The 22,223-nt window shown below is 35.0% G+C and overlaps 1 pseudogene; it reads left to right on the forward strand.

The window, feature by feature from the left end:
• The first annotated feature begins 11,352 nt into the window (after positions 1 to 11,352).
• LOC107896669 (probable methyltransferase PMT26) lies at positions 11,353 to 16,607 on the forward strand (annotated as a pseudogene).
• The last annotated feature ends 5,616 nt before the right edge of the window (positions 16,608 to 22,223 follow it).

Consider the following 22,223-nt stretch of genomic DNA (forward strand, 5'->3'; position numbering starts at 1 on the left):
AAAATATGAAAGGATTAATTGAATTATAAGAAAAAGTGGAAGGACTTAAATAAAATTTTCACTAAAAGTGTATCATGAAATATGGATGGAATTTATCAAAGATTCAAGACCAAAATGGCCATTACTCAATTAGATAATTATGATAAATATCTCATGATTGTTGACAAAATATGGACCATTAGATTAAATTGAAAAGTAAGAAAAAGATCTTGATCATTGAATTGAAATTATACTAATAGATTTTTTATATTGTATTTTAATATTTTATTAATTCATTTAATAAAGATACTTTTATGGAAACATTATCTTCATGCTTCATCATTCTAACGCTATCACCATTAAAATAGAAAGAAAATTTTCCAATTTTTTACAATTTGGTCACTTCTCACCAAATTCCATTTATTCATCCTAGAACTTTGAAAATTTCCTTAGCCACCAAAGAGTAAAGAGGAAGTAGAGGTCTTGAAGAGCTTCTATAGCATATTAGAGGCGAGAGATAAGAAATTAGAAGTAAATAAAGTTGAAAGGAAAGTGAAAGATTGTGAAGAGAGTGAGAAAGGAAGAGATGAGAATAGAAATAAAGAAAGTGAGGTTCTAGCTAAAAGAGAGGTAAGTACTTAATGAACTCTTTTTTCACCTAAGAATTTAATTATGTTAATCATATTAAACATTGATGATTATAATAAGGGCTTGAAAAGTTAAATTATGTGGAAGAATATGATTCATTTAAAATGTTAGAAATTATGCTAAATCAACTTTTTGGACAGCATCCTTAATTCAAATTTTAGAATTCACTGAAAATTTTAAAAATTGAGTTAAATGTTGAACCACCCATGAAATTGAAGCCCAATAAGTCTAGCTTTTCATGGAAGAAACTGTGTAAGCATTATGATTGTATTAAATGATATATATTAATTTTTGTGAAATAAGGTCAGAATGATTTTGGGTTCCCTTATTCTGACCTTGAAAAATCATTAACAATTGTACAAAAATAATTAGGAAATGAGTTTTATATGTATAAAACACTTTTTTTTGCCAGAATATGTATAAAACACTTAATGAGTCTATTTTCAAGAGAAACAAATAACAACATCATATGAGCTTTGTATTAAAAGATAAATAATTTTTAATGGAAAAAAGGTCAAAACTACCACACATCATGTCAAGGAATGATTTGAAGAAATTACTATATTAATTGGTTTATTTAAAAATTTCGATAAAATTTTTTATATCAGTAATGGGATGTCTTGTTTCAGAAATTTTAAACGAAACTTGATTATGAATTTCAATGAATGAGATATCAATAGAAACATGAATGTTGAGTAGTGGATTGGTCTGTTATAAAAGTTTAGTATTAAGGGTTACGTGAGTTTAAGTGAAAGGCCATACATTTTGTAAGTAGTTCAAATTATTATGTTATATTTATTTTAGTGTTTAATTTGATGAGATATTATAAAATTAATTTTGTATAATTATTTTATATACTCTAAGTTAAGAAAATATTATGTTTATGTATGAGGTAGATGCTGAAAGAATTTATGAATAATTTGGCGGATGATTTTAAGTGAATAATTTAAAGTAAGAAAGCGTAAGTGTTTTTACTAAGAATATTTTAATTTGAAATTAATTATTTTGAATGACATAATTCTGTATTTATTATGTTGAAAGTGGTAAATATTTATTTTGAATATGATTTGGATGGGTAAGTTGAAAACGATTTGTTAAGTGATTAATTTGATAAAAATTGATGTAAGGACCAAATTGTAAAATTTTAAATTCTAAGGGTTGAGTAGTAAATTTGAAAAGTAAATATAAATTATATGATTATGAAATGTGAAAATTTTGGAATTGTTATAGGATATATCACGACCCAACCCGAGATCTAATTTACCCTCACCAAGAGTTCGACCCAATATATTGCCACTCGCTAGCTCATCAGTTTTCTGACCTTTCAACTCACCACTCTTCAGCTTGCTAGTTCACTAGCTTGCCATGTAGCCAACTTTCCACCCTACAATAGCTCGCCACCCTCCAATTCACCAACTCTTCCGTTCGCTAGCTCGCTAGGTTACTGGTTCGCTATCTCTTGACAACAGCTCGACACTTCGCGACACTGCCTTGCACACTGTAGTATCTCAACAAGGATATCTATAAGGATACGTGTCAAGCCTAAGGGGGTAACGTGTCATTATGTATTTCATCTAGTTACCCTTATCACGTCACATTAGGGATTATGCCTCACAAATATGAAAAAAAGCCTCCATGAGAGAAGACCTAAAAAAAAGACCATCAACAATTGGTGCGGTGAACGTGGACACACTTCTAGCTTTTAGACTGAACACAAACTGATATGGCTCACTCAAACAAGAGATCCCCCAACACACCTTTTTCAAACTAGAATGTGAGAGGAAAGGCTAGTAACCGTCCCGATGAACTTGACCCATTCATGGATTGGTTCGTGAACCGGCCTGAAAACTTGGACAACTTAGATCAGCAAAAAACCCACCATGCTTTCAACCTTAATGTTTCGTCAGATTGAGAGATTTCCAACCTATCTAACCAGGAGACTCTCTAATAATAGCTCGTCAGCATATAAAGCATATGCACATTTTAAATGAGCAAATGTCCTAGCAAAACACCAACTATAAGCAATAATAATTTTTTTTTATCAAGAGTAACTAAGGTAAAATGAAGAGATGGTCTAGAAGATGCAATCAGTTCATTTAGGTCATCATGATAACACCAAGCCCCTACAAGAGGAGGGCTATGGAGCGCATGCAAGGCCATGGAAACAAGAGCTGGACGCTTTGCGTTGGGACATCTAGGCATTACAGCTGTACGTCCATGATATGGATTGGGTTTTTTGTTCCAACAATCCTTTAACTTCAAAAATTGTAACTATAGGTTTACCCCTGGAGTTTAAGGTGCCAAAAGAAGTCTTTGAGGGAAGAAGGGACCCAGAAGCATATTTAATGCAATACAATGACTATATGAATATCCTAGGAGATTTGGATGCTGCGAAGTGTAAGGCTTTCTCTACGACTTTGAGGGGAAGTTCCAAAGATTGATATCTGTCTTTGCCATAGGGATCTATTAGGAGCTTCACGTAGCTAGGTTAGATGTTTCTAGGAAGATTCTGTGCTCACAAGACAATCATGAGTAGGCCAGTGGGCTTAATGTTAGTCAAACAGAAGAACAAAGAATCTTTACATGAGTACATAAAACATTTCCATGCAGCGACCTTGAATACACAAAATCTGGAAGATCGGTGGCCCATTGATGCTTTCATCATGGGTGTGTTGAATGAGCTTGTTCAATATTCGTTCACAGATAACAAGCCACAAAATCTTGTTAACCTTTATAAAAAGGTTCACAAATTTATAGAAGCGGAAGAAATAAAAAGATCAACTCCCAACCCCTTTCATTGGGGAGATAGGTAACTTTGAGGGTAGCGGAGTGCTCGTGGGCAGTTAGGATATGCCCCACAAGGTTCGCGGGTACAAAGTGGGGGACAAAACAATTTTTTTTTGCAGGGCTATAGTTCGTGAAGCTTTCAAAGATTACAGTACGAGTCCACAGGAAAGGTCAGGATCGTAGAGTGCAGATAGAGGCAAGCAACATGTTAGAGGTATTATCCAAGTTATCATGGGCATAGATTAAAAGTAGGAAGGTTCCAATTCTAAGAGGAAGGTTTATCTTCGGAACGTCATGTTAGTTAGTAAAGCTAAGAGATCTCGCTGAGCTCTACATGGAGAGAATGGAGAAATGAGCAAAAAAGAGTTAGACAAAGCTCAACACAAAGCAACCAGGTATTTCGCAATTTCAATATGTGATGTTCAGTCTATCTTTGTATTTAATATATCTTAGTTTCAGTTAGTTAAGTTTCCTGAATTTATTTCCTTTAGATTCATCCTCACACTTGGAACGTCTACCATCTAAAGAAATACTGTGTAAGCACACTAAATTAATTGACTGAATGAGGCTTGTTCCCATTGTTTATTATAGTTTCAAGTTAGCTGACAAGCACTAGCATCCTACGGTTCACGGATTTACGACTGCAACCTCCCATATACAAGATTTTCAGAATCTTACAATTCACCAATTTACGATCTTAACCTCTTATAATATTTTCAAAATCTCCTGGTTTGTCGATCTTTTATCGCAACCTCCTACTTATGAGATTTTTAGAATCTTACGGTTTACCGATTTATGATCACAACCTTTTACTTATGAGATTTTTAAAATTTTATGGTTTGCCGGTTTACAATCACAACCAATCACTTAAAAGATTTTCAGAATTTTGTAGTTGCCGATTTAAGATCACAACTTTCTCGTACGATTTGTTGATTTAAGATCACAATCTAAAATTTTCAAGATTTTCAGAATCTTGTAGTTGCCGATTCAAGATCGCAACTTACTCATACGTTTTGTTAAATTAATATCGCAACATGCTTATGTGACTTGTCAATTCATTGATTTCAATTTTAAAGTTACAAAACTTTCAGAAAAGCACTGTATTTTTGGCAGCATAGTTCATGTAATTTCCTGCGTAGCTTGTAACTCTTTACATAGCTTGCGTATTTTTATTTGGCAACTCACCAGTTCACATAATTCTCTATTGTAGAGTTCACATGATTTATTGTTGCACAACCACCGTAATTTTCTACTATACAGTTCACATAATTTTCTACTTTACAACTAGCATAATTTTTCCTGCCAGTTCCCTAGATTTGTCCTTGGTCTTTTTGGTGCATTTTGGTAGTTTAAATACCCAATTGAGTGAAAAAAAAAGGCTTACTTGCTTTTTTTGAAAAAAATTGAGGGCATTTTTTGATGTATTTTGAAAGTTCAAGTACCCAATTGAGTTAAAAAAAAGCATGGGCTTAATTGATTTTTTTTTTTAAATTTGAGGACTTTTTAAACCCTTAAGTTAAAATTTTAATATGATATTATTTAATTGTATTTATTAATAGATTGAGTAAGGGATGTTATATCTAATACTTTGTAAATGAAAGGGATTGAAGTAATTCAGATTTGTTTTATTAGTAGAGATAATATGATTATGCAAAAAAGAAGTAACTTAAATTTAATTTAATTTGGAAAAAAAGTATTCAATTAGTGTAAATATTTTTAGAAGATTAATATATCAAGTTACTAAGACAATTAAGTTGTAATTTTTTAAAATTATGGTACCAATTTATTTAATTTAGGTGGAACAATGGGAGAAACGAAAGAAGAACTACCCCCACTGATTTCGCGGCCTTTTGCTTTTCCCGTGGTTCTCTCCGTATTGTCTTCCACACGAGTCCGTGCATTCCTTTTTCCCTCTCATTTTTCAGTTTTCGTTATTATTTTTAGGACGCTTGTATTAAACAAACAAACAATAAAAACTTATTGAATTTCCGGTGACAGCTAAAAGCTGGAATCTTCTACGTATCAATCTTTCCTTTCCCTGCCTTTCTTGTTTTTTTTTTCCTTACTGCAACACTTATGAACCGATAGCGATTGTTTAAGCTCTCTTTTTTTTTTCCCAAATCTGTTCATTTGCTTCTTTTTTTTTTGTTTTTTTGTTTCCAGGTATCTTCTTCTTTTTTGTTTTCGATACGATTTTCTTCGCCTTTTGTCGATCTAATGCACTGACGAATGACGACGGTGTTTTCTATTTCCTTCTTTTTTATTTTCTGTTTCTTTCATTGGCATCGTTTCACAATAATAGGTAAAAATGGATTAATCAACGTGATGATAAAGAATAGAAAATGTGGTTGAAAAACTTATTTTATTCAATTATGAATTAATGAGTGTAAACATAAGCATAAAATAGTAATAAAAAAATAATAATGTTGTTGCGACTAAAGTTTTAGTTTGTCGGTGAAAGTGGAGTTTTATTCAGATTCAAATTTTGTTATTTGTAATTGGGTTATGTAGATTTTTAGTCTCATTATATATGAATTTTGTCTTATTTTTTTCAGTGATTTGATTGTTCATATATATATATAGTTTTTGTTTTTGTTGTTCCAGGAGTGAAAATTTTGAAGAATTGATTGGTAAAAGAAGGGAATAGTGATAATGGCATTAGGAAAATATGGTAGAGTAGATTACAATAATAATGCTAATGGTAGGAGGTCATCATCTTCGAGTTATGGTTCCACCGTCACCATTGTAGTTTTCGTGGGATTATGTTTAGTTGGGATTTGGATGATGACTTCATCCTCAGTTATCCCCGACCAAAACGTGGACGATGTGGCCCACGAAAAGAAAACCGATCTCGACGATCAGGTTACACCAATAATCAGCAATAGCAATGACAGCAATAACACTGTGCAATTCGAAGATAACTGTTGAACATGGACTGTAAAGCAACAAAGGAGCAACTTGGTGCATTTTGTTTATTTTGTTTATTTTGTTTATTTTTAATATTTGTAATGATAGCTATAATTGAAACAAGTTGATATGCAACTTGGTTTCATAATAATAGCTAATATGCTTTCATAATGATAGCTATAATGCTTTCATCTTTTGCTTTCATAATGATAACTAATATGCTTTCATAATGATAGTTATAATGCTTTCATCTTTTTAATTATTAATTGGCAAGTTGCCAAATTTAGTGGAAATTGTTAGGTAAACATTCCATTTTTGTAATTCTTATATATTTTGTAATGGAAATGAAAGTGTAGACTTTCTCATTCGGCTATTTTTTAGCCTATCAATTTTTGCTTGCTGTTTTCATGAGCTTATGCTCTTTGTTGTTCATTGTTGCTGTTGTTTTTTTCTAACAAATGGTGTCAGAGCTCTTGTCTTTGAGGACCTCTGTTGTTTAAGTTTTTTTTTGTTTCAAAATAAACTCAAAAATTGTGTTTGTCAAACTAGTTTCAGCAACATGAGCTTTGCACCTCCTCCACCACCAATTTTTGCTGGAGAAAACTACCACATTTGGATAGTTAAAATGAAAACTTACCTCCAAGCACTTGATTTGTGGAGTGCAGTTGAAAATGATGTCGAGCCACTACCATTGAGAGCAAATCCAACCATTGCTCAGATCAAGCAACATGGTGAGGAGCGAGCCAAGAAGCATAAAGCCATGGCCTGCCTACAGAATGGAGTGTCTGATGTAATTTTTACTCGCATCATGGCCTGTGACTCACCCAAACAAGCTTGGGACAAGCTGAAAGAGGAGTTCATGGGATCAGACAAGACAAGGCAGCAACAAGTAATTAATCTTAGAAGGGAGTTTGAAAATTTGAAGATGAAGGAGTCAGAAACTATCAAGCAATATTCTGATAGGATTATGGCTACTGTCAATAATATTAGACTCCTTGGAGAAGATTTCAGTGACAGCAGGGTTGTTGAGAAGGTTATTACCACCTTACCTGAAAGGTTTGAGTCAAAAATCTCCTCATTGGAGGACTCGAGAGATCTCACAACCATTTCTTTGTCTGAGTTGGTTAACTCACTTTATGCACTTGAGCAGAGAAGAGCAAGTAGGCAGGAGGAAAGTCCTGAAGGTGCTTTTCAAGCAAAGGTCAGAGAAGGCTCCAGCTCAAGTCAAAAAGCTAAGAAGCCTTGGTTTGAAAAGAGGGAAAGATCAAAGAAAGATGTCGGTAGAAGGAGGTTTCCACCATGCGTTCACTGCAAGAAAACTAACCATTTGGAGAAGTATTGCTGGAACAAACCAGATATCCAATGCAAGAGCTGCAAGCAGTATGGTCATCATGAAAATATTTGTAGAAATCAAGAAAAGTCACAAACTCTACCAGTACAAGCCAAGACTGCTGAAGATCTTCAAGCTCAGGAGGAGCATGTCTTCACTGCCTCATGTTCTACAACCACAAGCAAATCCAAATGCAGTTGGCTTGTGGATAGTGGCTGCTCACATCACATGGCATCAAATGAGAGCCTGTTCAAGGATCTTGACAGGAGTTTTGCTTCAAAGGTCAGAATAGGCAATGGGAATCTGATTGAAGCTAAAGGCAGAGGTGATGTTGTGATCAACACTAGTTCAGGTAACAAGGTTATTTCAGATGTGCTTTATGTACTTGAAATAGATCAAAATCTACTTAGTGTAGGTCAGCTGGTTAAGAAAGGCTACTCTCTAGTTTTCAAGAATGATTCTTGTGTTATTAATGATATTCTTGGTAGAGAAGTTGTTTCAGCACCCATGGCAGATAGGTGTTTTATGTTGGATGTGAGCCAACTTGAGAGAAGAGCCTATACAAGTTCATTTGACAATGCTGATCTGTGGCATAGAAGATTTGGCCATGTCAATTTCAGGTCACTCAATTTGCTGCACAAGATGAGTTTGACAGAGGACATGATTAAGGTTGATGCAAATGAGTCTGTTTGTGAAGTATGTCAGCTTGGTAAACAGGCCAGGTTGCCTTTTCCAGTAAACCAAGCATGGAGGGCTCGAGAAAGACTTGAATTGGTGCACTCAGATGTCTGTGGACCAATGAAGACTCCTTCACTGAATGGCAGTAAGTATTTTATACTGTTTATTGATGATCTGACCAGATTTTGCTGGGTTTATTTCATGAAACAAAAGTCAGAAGTGTTTGAAGTTTTAGGAAAGTTCAAGGCATTGGCAGAAAATTAAATAGGCTGCAGGATTAAGGCCTTGAGGACAGACAATGGTTCTGAATACTTGTCTGAAAGATTTCAGAAGCTATGTGAGCAGGCTAGGATTCATCATCAATTGACCACAGTGTATACTCCTCAGCAAAATGGAGTATGTGAAAGGAAGAACAGAACAGTGATGAACATGACCAGGTGTTTGTTGTTTCAAAGCAAGCTTCCAAACATTTTTTGGGCTGAAGGTGTCAACACCTCAGTGTACCTGCTCAATAGGCTGCCAACACATGCTTTAAATGATAAAACTCCTTTTGAAGCATGGTATGATCTTAAACCAACAGTTTCCCATTTAAAAGTGTTTGGTTGCATGTGTTTTGTACTTGTCCCTGCAGAAAGAAGAACCAAGCTTGAGAAGAGATCAGTTCCTGGTATATTTGTTGGCTACAGTAGCTGCAAGAAGGGCTACAGAGTATTTGATCCTTCAACCAAGAAGATTTTGGTAAGCAGGGATGTCAAATTCGATGAAGGAAGGTTTTGGAGTTTAGATGGCTCTAACACAAGTCAGTTTGAAGAAGAGCAGATTGACAACAATCTGGAATTGGCAGAAAATGAAGTCAGTAATGCCAATGTAGATGATACTCCTGTGAGAGGGACCAGGTCTATAGCTGATATCTACCAAAGATGCAATGTGGCCATTGTTGAGCCTTCAAGCTATGAAGAAGCTGCAAGAAGCAAGAGCTGGAAGAAGGCTATGGAGGCTGAAATCGACATGATCCATAAGAATGACACTTGGGATCTGGTAGACAAACCTGATCAGAAGAAGGTCATAGGTGTCAAATGGGTTTTCAGGACCAAATTCAATGCTGATGGCTCTTTGAACAAGCACAAGGCAAGGCTTGTGGTGAAAGGGTACAATCAACAATTTGGCATTGATTTTGAGGAGACATTTGCTCCAGTAGCAAGGCTGGACACCATAAAGCTCCTGTTTGCTTTGGCTGCACAGAAACAGTGGAAGGTCCATCAGCTTGATGTCAAGTCAGCTTTCCTGAATGGCTTCCTTAAAGAGGAGATTTATGTTGAACAGCCTGATGGATTTAAAGTCCAAGGAAAGGAGGACAAGGTTTACAAGCTGAAGAAGGCACTCTATGGACTAAAACAGGCTCCTCGAGCCTGGTATGACAGGATAGATGCTTACCTGTCTAAGCTCAATTTCGAGAAAAGTTTGAGTGAGCCAACTTTGTTTATAAAGAAGTCCAAAGATGAGACTTTGCTGATTGTCTCAATATATGTAGATGATCTATTAGTGACTGGAAGCAGGGTCGATTTGATTCAGGAGTTCAAGAAGAATATGCAAGACATGTTTGACATGACAGACTTGGGAATCATGACTTACTTCCTTGGTATGGAAGTAGACCAGTCTTATCAAGGCATTTTTATCAGCCAGCATGCATTTGCCTTGAAAATTCTCACTAAGTTTCATATGGAAAACAGCAAACCAGTGAGCACACCATTAGCTGTGGGAGAGAAACTAAGCAGCTTTGGAAATGAAGAAAAGGTGGATGAAAAGGAGTATAGAAGCCTGATTGGATGTTTACTTTACTTGACAGCAACCAGACCTGACCTTATGCATTCAGTTAGTCTACTGTCTAGATTCATGCACAGCTGCAATACAACTCATTTGAAAGCAGCAAAGAGAATACTCAGGTATGTCAAAGGTACTTTGAAGTTTGGTGTAATGTTCAAGAAAGGAAGTGAGCTGAAATTAACTGGCTACTCAGATAGTGACTGGGGTGGATCAGCTGATGATATGAGAAGTACTTCAGGCTACTTCTTTACACTTGGTTCGGGAGTTTTCAGTTGGAGTTCAAAGAAGCAACAAACTGTTGCTCAGTCTACTGCTGAAGCCGAATACATAGCAGCAGCTGCAGCAGTAAATCAAGCCATTTGGCTTAGGAAGTTGCTATGTGATTTGAATGAAGAACAGCTCGAGCCTACTGAAATTTTGGTGGATAACCAGTCAACAGTTGCCATCTCTAAAAATCCTGTTTTTCATGGCAAAACCAAACATTTTAAGCTCAAGTTTTACTTTGTTCGAGAAGTTGTCCAATCCAAAGAAGTGAGTCTAATACATTGCAGCTCACAAGATCAATTGGCTGACATTTTAACAAAGCCTCTTGGCACAATCAGGTTTGAATTTCTAAGGAAATCAATTGGTGTTTGTTGCCTACAGTCCAAGGAGGAGTGTTGAACATGGACTGTAAAGCAACAAAGGAGCAACTTGGTGCATTTTGTTTATTTTATTTATTTTGTTTATTTTTAATATTTGTAATGATAGCTATAATTGAAACAAGTTGATATGCAACTTGGTTTCATAATAATAGCTAATATGCTTTCATAATGATAGCTATAATGCTTTCATCTTTTGCTTTCATAATGATAACTAATATGCTTTCATAATGATAGTTATAATGCTTTCATCTTTTTAATTATTAATTGGCAAGTTGCCAAATTTAGTGGAAATTGTTAGGTAAACATTCCATTTTTGTAATTCTTATATATTTTGTAATGGAAATGAAAGTGTGGACTTTCTCGTTCGGCTATTTTTAGCCTATCAATTTTGCTTGTTGTTTTCATGAGCTTATGCTCTTTGTTGTTCATTGTTGCTGCTGTTTTTTTCTAACAAATGGTGTCAGAGCTCTTGTCTTTGAGGACCTCTGTTGTTTAAGTTTTTTTTTGTTTCAAAATAAACTCAAAAATTGTGTTTGTCAAACTAGTTTCAGCAACATGAGCTTTGCACCTCCTCCACCACCAATTTTTGCTGGAGAAAACTACCACATTTGGATAGTTAAAATGAAAACTTACCTCCAAGCACTTGATCTGTGGAGTGCAGTTGATGTCGAGCAACTACCATTGAGAGCAAATCCAACCATTGCTCAGATCAAGCAACATGGTGAGGAGCGAGCCAAGAAGCATAAAGCCATGGCCTGCCTACAGAATGGAGTGTCTGATGTAATTTTTACTCGCATCATGGCGTGTGACTCACCATGTAATTCTTATATATTTTGTAATGGAAATGAAAGTGTGGACTTTCTCATTCGGCTATTTTTTAGCCTATCAATTTTTGCTTGCTGTTTTCATGAGCTTATGCTCTTTGTTGTTCATTGTTGCTGCTGTTTTTTTCTAACAATAACTCCGGGGTTTTACCAGAGGATGCTAGGAAAGGTGACTCCAATAGTCTAGCGAAAGATGATGGCAATGCCACTGGAAACTTAAATACGCAAGAAAACAAGGAGAACAGTGAAGAGATTAAGTTGGATGAGTCTACGAAGCAGTTGGATTCTGAAGGTGGACGGATAGACAACATTAGCGGTGAGAATTTACCCGAGAATGTGAGGAAAGAGGGCTCGAATGCGAGTCTGGCTAAAGCTGACGGAACTGCCAGCTTAAATACACAAGAAAACAAAGAGAATAGTGAAGAGAGTAAGTTGGATGAGTCTAAGGAGGATAAGAAGCAGTTGGATTCTGAAGGTGGACAGACAAACAGTAGTAGTGAGAATTTACCCGAGCGTGCCACGAAAGGGGACTCGAATTTGAGTCCGGATAAAGATGATGGCAATTTAAATACGCAAGAAAACAAGAACACTGAAGAGAGCAAGTTGAATGAGTCTAAAAAGGATACGAAGCAGTTGGATTCTGAAAGTAGAGAGAGAAACTACAATGGTGAGAATTTGGGTGGATTAGGGGGTTCTGAAGAGAGCTCTGATGACAAGAGGTCTAATTTGGGAGAGAGCAATAAGAAAGTTGTCTCCAATAAGAATGACGAGAAATCTGATTCTGGTGGTGGTGAAAGGAGACCGGATAAAAATTCCTCTGAAACTAATGGTGATCAAATAAATGGGAAGGTTCATGAAAATCACAATAAGGAGTCCAAAAAAATCTATCGTGACAAAAAGGATCTTGAAGGTGGTAAGAATTTGGGTGGACTAGGGAGTTCTGAAGAGAATCTTGATGACAAAACGTCCGATCCAAGAGAAAGCAACAAGAAAGCTGTCTCTATTGACAAGAATGGCGAGAAATATGATTCTGGTGTTGGTGAAAAGAGACCAGATGAAAAATCCTCTGAAACTTACGGAGGTAAGGTGGATGGTCAGGTAGAGGGGAAGTTTGATCAAAATGATAAAAAAAAGTCGAATAAAAGCTCTGGTGAGGCAAAAGATAATCCTCAAGTGGAAAGCCAAAACGTAAATGAAGCTTTCCCCTCTGCTTCTGAACTTTTGAGTAAGAGAATTACTAGGAATGGATCATTCTCTACTCAGGCGGCGGTAGCAAAGAATGAAAAGAAGGATCGGTTACCATCCAATAAATACAATTGGAAGCTTTGCAATTCTACTGCTGGGCCTGATTTTATCCCTTGCCTTGACAATTGGGAAGCAATTAAGCATCTCCGTACTAATAAACATTATGAGCATCGAGAGAGGCACTGTCCGGAAGAACCACCTACCTGCCTTGTTCCTCTTCCTGAAGGATATAAACGCCCTATTAAGTGGCCGAAAAGCAGAGAGAGGGTACTTCACATATGCTGGTTCATTTTTTTTTTCACTGCAATTTCATGTTTAATGAGATGAACTAACGAAGGTTTTCCTGCTGCTATAGATTTGGTACTCTAATGTTCCCCATGCTCAGCTGGCACAAATTAAAGGTCATCAGAATTGGGTGAAAGTTACTGGAGAATACCTCACATTTCCTGGTGGTGGAACCCAGTTCAAGCACGGTGCTCTTCACTATATTGACTTCATAGAAGAGGTTTAATCTATTGTCTTCAAACTTCATTATATCATTGATTACCGTGTCTCATCCCCTTCCGTGTGGCCTCTACTTGTTGAGCAAGTTTTTAATTGTTTGTCGAAGTTTTAGATTTGATGTTTATAAACCTGTTAATTTAATTTTCATGAATGATCACGAAAAAAGCCATGTATGTTTGTTTAGGCTTGGCTCATTTACAACTCATAGTCTTTTGATTACATGAATCTATCTATAGATATTTTATATGATTTTAAAAAGAATGCTTGTTTGCCATCCATGGTGTTCCATTTCACATTAAAACAATGATGGCATTAAGGTTCCTCTTCTCCAATGAGTTCTTTCAACTTGCCCTTAATGTTGGATTATTATTCTGTAGTCTATGCCTGATATAGCATGGGGAAAACGCTCTCGTGTGATATTGGATGTTGGATGTGGGGTTGCTAGCTTTGGAGGTTTTCTTTTTGACAGAAATGTGCTTGCCATGTCATTGGCACCTAAAGATGAACATGAAGCTCAAGTACAGTTGCATTAGAAAGGGGAATTCCTGCGGTGTCCGCTGTGATGGGTACTAAGAAACTTCCTTACCCTGGCAGAGTATTTGATATTGTTCATTGTGCACGATGTAGAGTTCCATGGCACATAGAAGGTATATAAATAGCCTCAATTTATAAAATTTTAGTTACGAACCATCTTGGACTCATAATAATGTCACTAGAAGTGCATTTTATGAAATTTCTATGCTTGAATATTAATCTATTTTAGCAATATGTAGGTGGTAAACTCCTCTTGGAGCTTAACCGTTTACTACGACCTGGCGGTTTCTTTGTGTGGTCCGCCTTTCCAGTTTATCAGAAGATTCCTGAAGATGTTGAAATTTGGAAAGGTATAATCCTATTATCTATGGGTATTGTGTTAGACGTCTAGTGTTTAACAGCTGCTGCAATTTGTTTGGATTTTCTGCAGCAATGGTTGAACTAACAAGAGCTATGTGCTGGGAACTTGTTAATAAAACTAGTAAGGATGCAATAAATAGGGTAGCTGTGGCAATATTTAAGAAGCCTACTTCTAATGACTGCTACAATGGAAGGTTAAAACAAGAGCCTCCACTCTGCCCCGAGAATGATGATCCGAATGCAGCCTGGTAAAATTTACTGTTAGCTCCACTGTAGAACTATATTCTGGTTGAAAACGAAATTAACACACTTCCTGTTAAGATGACACGATCATATCCATCGATTGGTTTAACAAAATGCTAACTATCATTTTTTTAGTTAGCTATTGAATATCCTGTTTTTTTTCTACTTTCTTTTTCTAAATTGGACCAAATAGTATATAATTTACTTGTAAAAACCGAAAGCATATCTCGTGTCCTTAAGAATATCATTGATCTTTTCATTATCACTTCAGAATAAAACCTTCTGCGCATTTACTATGAGTGAAATTAATGAATAATTAGTTATTTGATAATATAATTAAAAAGTAAATTATTGATATAGCTTTATGAGTACAAATAATGTTGTGTGGCTTGTTTTATGTACCTCAAGAGCATTGTTGTTAATAGATATGAACGTCTTGCAATATAGCTATCAAACCAGCCATTTGAAATTTATTCTTATTTATAGGAATGTGTCACTGAAAACATGCATGCACAAAATACCTGTAGATGCTTCAGAACGTGGGTCTAAGTGGCCCGAGAAATGGCCAGCAAGGTTGGAAAAGTCACCTTATTGGTTATTAAGTTCCCATGTTGGCGTTTATGGAAAAGCAGCGCCTGAGGATTTTGTTGCAGACTATGAACACTGGAAACGAGTGATCAAGTCTTACTTGAATGGGATAGGAATTAACTGGTCATCTATTAGACATGTCATGGACATGAAAGCTGTTTATGGAGGGTAAGTAATTTTCGTTTTCTATGAAGTAGGAAGGAATACTTTTTTTTTTTTTTGTTACCACTCCTATTGGTCCAGTGGTAAAAAGTTGGGTGCTCAATCTCAATTTTAAGTTTTATGAATGAAGAAAATAGGCATTCTTCTTGTTTAAGGTCCAAGCTCAACTCCAAAATGATATTGGATAGAAATGATTACCAGATATTGAAATTCTTAGAGAAAAAAAGTTATTTTTTAATTGTTTTATTGTTTCATCTTCCTTTCCGTGATTCTGACAATGCCATGCTTATAGATTTGCTGCGGCTCTCAAAGATTTGAATTTGTGGGTCATGAACGTGATCCCAATTCGCTCTCCAGATACGCTTCCTATAATATATGAGAGAGGTTTATTCGGTATGTACCATGATTGGTGTGAATCATTTAGCACCTACCCAAGGTCCTATGATCTTCTCCATGCCGACCATCTATTCTCCAAGGTTAAAAAGAGGTTTGTATAAATGTTTCCCTTTTTCCTAAATCCACTATTCACACACTCCTCCGTCGGTAACTTGTCTTGCCTTTCACTGGGTAAAATTACAGATATTGCTCTCGTTCTCCGAGATTATCTTGATGACTCCTAGCAAAAGTTCTTAGATTGAAATAATAATTAGTGTTTAGGTTTAATGCTTAGCAATTAAGTTTTTAGATTAAAATAACAGTTAGAGTTTAGGGTTTTGTACTTGTTCCTAAAGTAATACGACTTAAAAAGGGCATTTCCTACAATATGTCATTCCTTATCTTGCTTTGGCCTTACATTTCGATGGTTTATGGGGTTTTAGGTGCAAATTAGTATCTGTGGTGGCAGAGGTTGATCGAATACTAAGGCCCGGAGGGAAGCTTATTGTTCGGGACAATGTTGAGACCATTAATGAGCTAGAGGACATGGTAATGTCTATGGAGTGGGAAGTCCTCAAGACTTACTCCAAGAACAAGGAGGGCTTGTTGTGTGTCCAGAAATCCATGTGGCGACCTAAAGAGGTGCAGACGGTCACCTTTGCCATTTCTTAGCCATGCTTTCCTTTCATCACGTTCATGTTTAGTTCCTTGATGATTGTCGAATGCATTTTAATACGAAAAAGTATTCTTTTTCTTTTCTTTTTTTGGGGGGGGGGGTTGGGGGGGGTGTTGGGTTCAGTTACTAGCTGAAAGTCATGGTGATTATATCTCAATTTTAGCTCTTATAGGCTTGTATGATGTTAAGTAGGCATCTTGGAAAGTATTATCTGAGCAATTATTATACCTATGGGATTTTATGTTGTAACATGATGAAATGCAAAAGATGAAAGGACTTTTTCTTAAGGTAAGATTCTTTTATTGAAAGTGGTAGATAATGTACGATAAACAAAATGATTCATTAATAGTTCATAAAATCATCAAAAGATTTGTTCACTGTTAACTGTAATATGTTTATGTGAAATAGTTGCAAAATAACAAGCAAAGAATGAACATAAGTGACTACGAAAGTAGACATTTTTGCAAGTATTTTGAAAACACAATAAAATAAGGAGCATAAAGTTTGTTTCTGCAGTTTGGTTTCTTTACGTATGCGGAGTTTAGTTTAGTGAGAGAAACCACTATTTTTTAACAATTACAACTAGTGAACATAATTCTAACACACCTTTGTTTAGAATCCTCACTCTTGTACCTTAAAGACTACATCTCTCACCACTAAATTCTTCCCCAGATAACTTAGTTTGTAAAACCACAACACAAATGTTTTACAATCAAATGCACTTATACAAATAATGTTCCTCACTTGAACAAATTAAGTGTTTTAAACAATCAGTATAATAACCTATACGAGTCTCTTAATTATATAGAGATTTTGAGACTTTCTGAGATAATAAATATCAATCACGATCCCTTCTAAACAATAACTAAAATAGCTTAATACAATATAATATTAACAACCAATGTAAACAAGGATTGTTGGCAGCTAAGTCTTCAACGTTTCAATCTTATCCAATTTCCTTGATACAAAGATTTGATATACTCAACTCGATCTAATTCTCTAAATAAGTTTCTCTAAGTGATATGTGTTAGACCTGATGCTCTAAGTGTAATATTTTCATCTAAGTACACTTATAATTTCTCGAACAAATTAGTTAATAAAGCAAATTCATTGATTACATTAATACACGTTGTATAATTGTCCTCATATAAGTTTTGCATGCAAAGCAAAATGGAAGAAAATGTTGCTCATTGGTTGTTTAATGTTTAACTAATAATCAACATAATTACGTGGTCGGATCATAGTACAAAAAGACAGTTTATATCAATAGACAAGCTTAAACATGTCCTTAGTCTAATTGAAAATGAGCAAATCTTTTGAAAGACTAAAATGTCGTTTATCAAGTCCAATTATGGATGCTTTGTCTTGGGCGTCAGAGTGAATGACTCCTAGAAGATAGAGACATAGATGTGGCTGATTGAACTGACAATACATTGAACTGGACCCAAGAAGAATAGGTTCTGAATCCGTTTATGGGTTTATTCACTTGTGACGTTCATAGTGTGACATAATGATCTGCCACAATTCATTGTGGCAAATTAGAGTCTTTTCAACACTTAATGAGCTTGTTTTCAAGTCATTTTAGATTATGTTGTTATGTTTTCCATTTCTAGTAGTTTATGTTTAATTTTAGTAAAATAAACATTTTTACACATATTTTGGTGATGTAATGACCTAATAGGCCAATACGAGCCTAGAGAAGGACTGAGAAGTCGATGAAGGGCACTGTTTTCAGGCCAAGAACACTAGGGACGACATCAACATCATGACACCGCACTTCTAAACCAAAGAAGTCCCCTGCGAAGTTTAGTGTCATGACACCTATGGGTTTTTTACCTGAAAATATTTAAAAAAAAAATTAAATACCTAAATAGGTTGTCAGCTGGAATATATACCAAAATGGTAATTTTTGAGTCGTGCCTATCTAACAGGCGCAACTCTTTTTTTTTAATATTAAAAAATATTTTTTTCATTTAATAAAATATTATTAATTTTTTCCCAGATTAGTATATGACCCGGGTATAGATACGAAAATGGTATATAGGTTGTACCTATCTGACAGGCGCGACTAGTTGAGCCTATCTGACAGGTGCGAATTGTAGGGCCCACAGGCGCGTCTGGTGCTTAATTTTTCCCCTATATATACCCCCGAAAATCAAATGAGCAACATACACAAAATTTAGCAGAAGAAAAGTAAGAAGATAGGGAAAAGAAAGAAAGAAAAGAAAACAAGAAGGATAAGGTATTTTAGTTTTTTAAAAAAAATAAAATGTAGAGTTTTCTTAGTAATTTTATTATTTGAAAGTTTTTTTGTTAGGTTATTAATTTTGTTAGCTTTTGAATGAAAAATTTTACGTTAAAAATTTTATGTAACTTTTTTGCTATTTGAAACTGTTTTGAGAATTTTGAAAATTTTTTAACAGATCTAGTATTGAAGATGGAGAATCAATTTTTCGTATGCGTTTATTTTGATGGAGAAATTTTAACAACAACTGTGGGATGTATATTTGAATGTCGCAAACAAGTAGCAATGAGATTTAATAGAAATATCTCGTTTAATGATATGAAGGAAAAAATTAATGAAAAAATTTATAGATGTTGTGGGAGAAGGATCTCGAAAGTTTTCTACAAGTTTCCAGTTTTGACGGATCCCATAAAATTCACCGAAACAGAACTTGTAGACGATGAAGACATGGAGACGATGAAGACGTAGAGACAATGATAGCTCTTTATTGTGGGACTCAGAGCAACCAAAACCCACCGATTTAGTTATTTGCTGAGTTAGCTGGTGTGGAGGCAACTGAAGATCCCACTCCATTAGGTGAAAAAGATGGAGCTCAAGAGCCGTGTATGGTGGTTTCGATATTGTATGTTGGTCAATCAACTATACACGGGATCGACATTGATTTTAATGCTTCACCCAAGACTGATGTGGTTGGTGATAATGTATACCATAGTAGTGATCCTTCTGATCACTAAGTCGATAGCGAGAGTGATCCTGATATGGACGACGTCCCGGATGATATTGACGACGAATGTGTGAATGAGGATGGAAACGTTAATGCGTCTTCAGTGAGAACCAGATTCATCGTATTGTGATACACAACAATATTGAGGCACACATGTCTCGGATAGACCCCGATGCGGCGCACGCAGCCGAGTTCCCGGAGTACCCTGAAATACTACCTGCTCACCGGATGGCTGTATATTCAGATCCTGAGGAATTGTTTGTGGGCCAGAGATTCGAAAGTAATGAAGAATGCATATTTGTCATTAAGCGGTATAGCATGAATATATCAGTAGATTACAAAGTCATCGTGTCTAAACTGACATTATATATTAGAGAGTATTAGAGGTCGGCGGAAGGCTAAATTGGCGAATACGAGCTACATTTATCCAGAAGTTGCAGATGAGGGAGATACGAAAATTTGTTAAGCTTCATACATATACTTTAACACGTATGACAGAAGATCATCGAAAACTTGATTATAAAACTATCTGCACGTGCATCATGTCAATGGTGAAAGATAAGCCGACGAGTAAAGTTTCAGTACTAATTGCCAAAATGCAGGCATGATTGTAGTATCGAGTATCATACTGGAAGACATGGATAGCTAAATAGATGGAAATAGAGTAATTATACGGAGATTTTGATGCATCGTACAATGAGTTATAGGGATGGATAGCCGCTATGAGGGAGTACGTGCCAGGGACTGTCATTGAGTTACTGACATGACCTTTTTACAGGCCGGATAACCAACTACAATCAGAAAATTTTTTTCCATCGGATGTTCTGGACGTTTGATTCGTATGTGCGCATATTTCTCCACTAGATGGGACCTGGCAATATGGAAAATACACACAGATCCTACTTTTTGTAGTTGCTCAAGACGACAACAAAAACATGCTTCCGATAGCATTTGCCATTGTCGATAAGGAGAACATAGAATCGTGGGAATTCTTTTTTTTTCCAACCTGCAGAGGTAAGTTATTAGCAATGATAATATTTGCATCATCTCTGATAGAGGGAAATGATTAATTGCCGCCATTAGGCATTTCTGTAATACTCTGAAAATTTTTACAGTAAGATATTATCCTTGATATAGTAAAATAAGGAAATAAAGTGACAAAAACTGAAATTTTGAGTTATGTCAATATTGAGAAGTATATTATGATATATTAATTCAAGAAAGGACTAAATTGTAAAAGTGAGAAAAGTTTTGTTGCACAAGAGTAAATATTCAAAATTTGAGGGGTTAAAGTGTAAATATGAAAAAGTTGAAGGACCAATAGTGTAAATAATTTAAGAGTGGAATGCTGTAGAAACTAAGGAAAATGGATGAATTAGGACCAAATTGAATAGATGAAGAACTATGAGGGACTAAATTGCAATTTTACCAAATTAAATGATGACTCAAGGATGGAATTTTAAAAGATAATGAAGGGCAAAATGGTCAATTGGAAGAGAGAGAAATCTAGAAAGTAATAATGATGCTAGAGATATTTTGATAATTTATAATTATTTAATTAGATAAATATTATTTTATTAATATTTTAATAAGATATTTTATTATTATTTTATTAGTATATAAAGAAAGAAAGATGAGAAATTCTCATCCATATTTTTCCATGCACTAACGTGAGAGAAAGAGAGGAAGAAAGAAAGTTTTGCTTTCTTTACAATTTGGTCCTTTTACCAAAAATTCACCATTTTCACCCAAAAATCAAATGAATTTCCATAGCTACCAAGAGACAAAAATGTTAAGGAGAGCATGGGAAGTTAGAATATCAAGTTGGATTCAAGAAATAGAAGCTGGAGGAGAGAGAAAATCAAGTTAAAGATTAGTATCAATAGAACAAGGTAAGTATATCAAGATTTCAATATGTTTTTAAGTTTGTTATTATTGACAAAGCATGGAAATAATGTTATAGTAGAGTTTTCTTACATAAGGTCCTATGTTTTTGATATGTTAGTGAAGAGGAAATAAGAAAAAGTGATGAGAAATGGTGTAGAAAAAGAAAATAAGGGTGTTATAACATGGTAATTAATAGCTTGCACAAAAACAGTTTGGACAGCAGCAGTAGACTAACTTTGAAAAATCACCATAAATTGTAGAAATCGAATTAGAAGATGAAAAAAGATATGAAATTAAATCTCATTGAGTCTAGTTTCTCATAGAAGAAATAGTTTAAGAAATGAATTTGTAAATTTTGAGATATAATGAATTTTGTGAGACAAGGTCAGAATGATTTCGGGTTCCCCTGTTCTGACTTTGAAAAATCATAAAAATTAAAATAAAAATAATTAGGGGCTTAAATTTATATGTATAAAATCCTGTATGAGGAGATAATTAATTTTTGGTGAAGAAGGGTCAGAACTATCAGACAGCAGAACAGGGGTAAATTTAAAGAATAAACTGTACTTATTGGCTAAACCAAAAATTCTGAAATTTTTATGGTAAGAATATATATGAGTCTAGATTCAGGGAAAATTATCGTCTATTAATTTGGAGTTCTATAGATCCAGATATAAATAATTTAGTGACTATGATGCAGATAGACAGCTTGAATATTCATAAAAGTAAATAATAAAAATTATGGATAATGTTACTTACAAGTGTGTTATCTACATTAAGGGTGTGGAATGGAGAGGAGGAGGAGGAAAAATATGTATGAATATTCATCTAGCATGGCTAATTTGCATATTTTAGGCTTAGGGACTAAATTGAATAAAAGTAAAACTTTATGGAAAATTTTGTAAACATGTCAGAAATGACCAAATTGCATGAAATGGATTATTTTATTATTTAAATTACAAAATTTAATGAAATTATTAATTTAGTTCAAGATCAGGGGAAAACATGTTTTAGGGATTAAATTGAAAAGTGTTGAAATTATGAAAAATTCTGATATTT

The sequence above is a fragment of the Gossypium hirsutum genome, chromosome A10 (assembly GCF_007990345.1).
Source record: "Gossypium hirsutum isolate 1008001.06 chromosome A10, Gossypium_hirsutum_v2.1, whole genome shotgun sequence".
In the NCBI taxonomy this organism is placed as follows: Eukaryota; Viridiplantae; Streptophyta; class Magnoliopsida; order Malvales; family Malvaceae; genus Gossypium; species Gossypium hirsutum.